Genomic DNA, 5,650 nt, shown 5'->3' on the forward strand with positions numbered 1-5,650 from the left:
AATGTATGACAGCTTTGTAACAGATAGGTGTTGAGCTTTAAACCGGAGTTATTCTTTTGTTGATACTGCTGTCTTAAAGAGGAATACTCTTCCAAACTCTGGAAAGCATGCTTGGGGAGGTGAAATATCACTCAGATTCTTATTTTGAGGAAGGAAATTGATGTTCTTTCCCTTCCCCTCCCTTTCTCTCAACTAACTAGCTTTTTTTCCTTTTAGCTGGAACCCTGCTTTCTTTCTGGTAATTATATTTCTGTACAATGTCAGGGCCATGCCTGAGACTGAGCCCTGTTTAGAGGAAAAATGGGAGGCAGCCATGGGCCAGACACCACCGCTGTGGCACATAGTGACTGAGCCACCTGCAGCCTTGGGAGACACAGCCTTTGGGGCTGAAGAACCTCCTACGTGATGCAGCTTGAGCTGATTAGCAAAATGAGTCCCCAAAACTAGTACCTGATAAAAACTGACTGAAGTACTAGGAAAGTGTAACTGTGGTTTTTGTTTCTTTTTAAAATTTTGCTTTAGGTGCATGTACTTGCTGGAGAGACAGAAAGAGTGGGGACACACCCTCTTGGGGGGATGGCCGTACTGCAGGCTCTTCTCTACTCTCTTGGGATTTGGGGCATGCATGTACACATGCTGGGCCTGTTTTTCAAGTCGCTGGGCCGGGAGTCATCTGCATAGTCAACTACATGAGATCCAGGCTGCCTTAACCACCTTGCCATCAGCGGGCATGGAAGTGTGGTTTTTTAGAGGTACGTGTTGTGGCAGGTTGAAGTCAGGAAAATGAATTTTTGACTTTTCATTCTGAGCTCTTCCCCTCCTTCTACACATATATTGTGTGTGTATATAAAGACTTCATCATTTTTGTAGTGGTTGACAATTTGAATACATTCGTTTTCAGTGCTGTCTAATGCACTTTTATCATAGGAAACATGCTTCTTTCGTTAGTTATAATTTAAAATTTTAGTTTTTAGTAAATAAGTTTCCATAAGGAGTGTCCTGATTTCGAAGAGGAATTAATATGCTTTGGTAAATAAACTTTCAGAGTTTTTATGCCCACACAGTAATGTGAAAATCGGCTCACTTCTGTTTGACTGGTTGTGTTGAATTTCTCTTAATACCATGCTATGTATAGTTTGATGAGTTAGTAGAAAACCATAAGAACTCGTTTCGCAGAGTACTTTTAATTATAGTGTACTTATTGTAAGTTTCATTCTTAATTTATTTTCAAAATGACTAACAAACTTCAAGTATTTGAGTATTCTGTATTTAAACTCTGTGTACTGCAAGTTTAATTTGGCTCATAGAGTCAAGTATAGACTTGATTTTTTGAGGTATTTTGGGATATTTACCTTTAAGTTGAGAAGTTAGATTTATAATGTCATTTTAGAAATGAAACCTTATAGAAGAGAGGAAAAAAATCTATTCACTTTTTTTTCCCCCTTAAGGTTTTGCCAAAAGGTCTGTGTGATCGCCAGCGAGAGACCATGAAAGGGAAAATGTGAAACACTCCGGAATGGCCATGCCACAATCCTTTCTCCTCCTTCCTTCTCCTGGGATTTTGGACATGCACACACACAAGCCCAGATTGATTTTTAAGCCACCAGGTCTGGGACTTGAATCACTGTTGGCTTTTGGGAGTCTAGTGCCTTAACCACCAGGCTACCTGCTAACCCCATATTCACAGTTTTTAATATAAGACTTTTAAACTTTTAGTTTCAGGACATGCATTTTTAAAAGTTGAGAACCCCAAAGAGTATATGATTTATGTATATTATATTCTTGGATTTTACCCTATTAGAAATTTCACTTGATTAAAATCTTAAAAATTAAGAATTATTTATTTAATTTTATTTATTATTATTATTTTTTTTTGGAGAGGTTTTTGCTATAGGGCGCGTGCACTCGCCAGACAGAGAGAGACAGAGAGACAGAAAGCAAGAAATCACCCCCCAGGGGGGATGGCCACGCCACAATCCCTTCTCCTCCATTCTCCTCTTGAGATCCTGGGCACGCACGCACACGCGCCCGGCGTGAGTTTTAAGCCACTGGGTCCGGGTCGCGAACACGTAGTTGACTACGTGGGAGTCCATCGACATAGCCATTACGCTAACTGCTGGTCCCTCCTTATTATTCTTTTTTAATTAGACCAGAGAGATACAAAGACAGAAAGAGGAAAAGTAAGAAAGTAAGCCACCAGTCTAGGACTCAAACTACGTTTGGTCGTGTGAGAGTCCAGAGTCTTAACCATTGTGCCACCTGCTGACCCCTAAAATTTTTTAAAGGATAATTAATACATTTTGGGACCAGCAGATAGTGTAATGATTATGTCGCTGGACTCCCACATAGTCAACTGTGGTTCCAGTCTCAGACCTGGCAGCTTAAATCTCACACTGGGCACATGTGCGTGCGTGCCCAAAATCCCAAGAAGGGATTGCAGCGTGGCCATCCTCTTGAGGGGTAGGGGGATGATTCCTCACTTTCTATCTCTCTTTCTCTCTCTGTCTCTCTGGGAGAGCACACATGCCCTATAGCAAAAATCTTTCAAAAAATTAATACATTTAAAAATAATAGCCCATTACATACTAAGTAACCTAATGTGAAAAATGCATTCTTTCAAGCCAAAATGTAGCTAAAACAGGCATTTACTTGATACTTTTACCAGTTATTTTAAGTGTCTGACTTAATGAATGATAGTGGATCTCCTTATCTGCTTCTGCCCTTGCTCTTTTAAGATACCACACATAAATAGCTTCTGAAAAACTTTGTAGTGATGAAAGAGATGGGAATGCAAAGTGTTTTCTTGGTAGTATTATGAAACTAATTCTGATCTTAACCAATCCCTGAAAAGGCCCCATGTCCCTCAGTTGTCTGGACTATGCTTTGAGATGCCCATACTAATAGGTCCTATTTATTGTATTTTTAAAGAAGGACCATGCTTCTACTTGAAACTTTTTTTTAACCTTATTTCCATAGCTATTGCCTCTTGTTCCCATCACCTAAGTAATTTCTTGATTTATGTCACAAGATATGTGTATGTCACCTTTACATTTGGAGTTTTTTGTCTTTTAATCTAATCAAATAAAGATATCTGTAAGATATCCCTACATAGGTAGGATAATATTTAATAGCAAATTTGTGTCCTCGTACCAACACTGATTGCTTGGGTGTGTACACAATTAAAGTGCTATAGTGGTCAATAAAAACTCAATAAAAAGTAGAGAGGAATAAATGAAGAGATTAATGTTTTAGTGTAGCATTTTATATGTATTTTTTCTTCTTTTAAGACAAATTTTTGCTGTAGGGCGTGTGCACTCACCAGAGAGATAGGGAGAGACAGAGAGACAGAAGCGAGAAATCGCCTCCTGGGAGGATGGCCACACCACGATCCTTTCTCCTCCATTCTCCTCTTGGGATTTTGGGCACACATGTACACATGCCCAGCATGAGTTTTAAATGACCATGTCTGGGACTCAAACCACAGTCAACTACATGGGAGTCCAGCATTGTAACCATTATGTTATCTGCTGATCCTCATCTTATAATTTTAGTTCATCCCTTTTTGCTATCTATACAGTATAATAGTTGAGTTGTCAGGTTGATGATCTAATTTTTTTAATTAATACTTTTGATAAATTGTAATTGTATGCATTTATATGATACAATGTGATGTTTTATGTATACAATATGGCATAATTAAGTCAAGCTCATTAATTAACAAATCCCTTGCTTTACCTATCTTTTTTTTAATACAAATTTTATTACTCACTGCAACCTTCATCAAGGTCAAGGTCTCTCTCTCTCTCTCTCTCTCTCTTTTTTTTTTTTTTGGTAGTTTTTTCCTAGGGGGACACTGTGTTTCCCAGAGAGACACAGAAGGAGGGAAAGTGAGAAAGCACCCTGGAGGGGTACCTATACTGCTCTTTTTCCTCCTTTCTCCTCTGGGGACTTTGGGCATGCATGCACATGTGCTGGACATGATTTTCAAGCCACCAACTCAAACCACACAGTTGGCCTTGTGAAATCCAGCCACCTTAACCACTATGCCACTGGCAGTCCCTGCTTACCATTTTTAATGTTGACACATTTGAAATGTAGTCTCCTATTACAGTTATAATCATGTGTCCTTTGACAACAGAAATCGATTCCGAGAAAGCATCTTTAGGTAATTTAATTGTTCAAACTTTATAGAGTGTACTTACACAAACCTAGATAGTGTAGCCTACTACACACCTGGGCTGTTTAGAAGAACCCATTGTTCCACTGTTGTAGGTGGTCCATTATTGACTCACATGTCATTATGTGGGACATGACTGTATTTTGACATAAATACTATATCAGTACTGAGTGTAGTCACCCTACTATGCAGCAGATCTCAAAAGCGATTTCTCTAGTCATTCTAAACTTTGTACCCTTTCAGTCACTCCTCATTTCCTCCCTCCCTACCCTCCATCAGCCTCTGGTAACTTACCATCTTTCTACTTTGACTTTTCTGAGTTCAATATAAATGAAATCCTGTGATATTTGTCTTTCCATGCCTGGCTTATTTCACTTAGCATGTAATATCCTCCAGATTCACCTATTTACGGTAAGTGACAGAATTTCCCTCTTTATTGTAGTATTATTATAGTATTCCAATGTGTGTATATACCACCTTTTCTTTATCCACTCATCCATTGATGGATACTTAGGTTGTTTCCATTTCTTGACTATTTTGTTTCTTTTCTTTTCTTTTTTGTTTTTTTTTTAAACTTGTTAGAGAACATGTGTTCTGGCAAGCGCGTGCACGCAAGATAGAGAGAGAGAGGTGTAGAGAGAGAAAAACACCCCCAATGGTGCACGGTCACACCACAATTCTTTTTCCTCCATTCTCCTTCCTGTTAGGATTTTGGCACACATACCCACCTGCCCCCCTTCCTCCCTCACCCCCCCCAAAAAAAAACCTGTCAGAGCTGGGATTTGAACTGTAGCTGACTATGTGAGTCTGGCTCCCTTAACCATTATGCTACAGAGTTGGCCCATGAGTATTGGGCAATGCTATTGTTGCAGAAAACCAGACAAGGAACAGAAATTGGGAGAACTGTTTATTAAGCCGGTGGCACAGAGGAGTTAGCACTTTGAATCTCTGGCCCGACTGGGGGTTGGACATGGTCTTTTATAGGGGAATAGGGGAAGGGGAGGTCTCTGGATGTTAGGATGAGGAATGGGCTCAGAACCCACCCTAAAAGGGAGAAGGCAGAGAAGCAGGAAGTCTAATCTATTCAAGGTACTAATCTATTCAAGGTTTTCAGGTTACCCTGTAACTCCGGGGAGGGGGCAGTATGTTTGTGGGAGGGCAGAAACTTCAGGCAGCTATCTGCGCCGAGTCATTCATGTATATACATGAGAGTGCACATATTCTTTTGACATACTAATTTTTGTGCATTTGTGTATATATCCAAAAGTGGGATTACTGAGTTGTGTGATAGTTCTATTTTTAGTTTTTTGGGGGAACCTCCATATTCTTTCCCGTAATCGCTGAACTAATTTATGTTTCCACCAGCTATGTATGAGAATTCCTTTTTTTTTTGGAGAGGTTTTCGCTATAGGGTGCGTGCGCTCGCCAGACAGAGAGAGATAGAGAGACAGAAAGCGAGAAATCACACCCCCC

This window comes from Tupaia chinensis, unplaced genomic scaffold (genome assembly GCF_000334495.1).
Source record: "Tupaia chinensis unplaced genomic scaffold, TupChi_1.0 Scaffold144010_1, whole genome shotgun sequence".
Classification (NCBI taxonomy): Eukaryota; Metazoa; Chordata; class Mammalia; order Scandentia; family Tupaiidae; genus Tupaia; species Tupaia belangeri.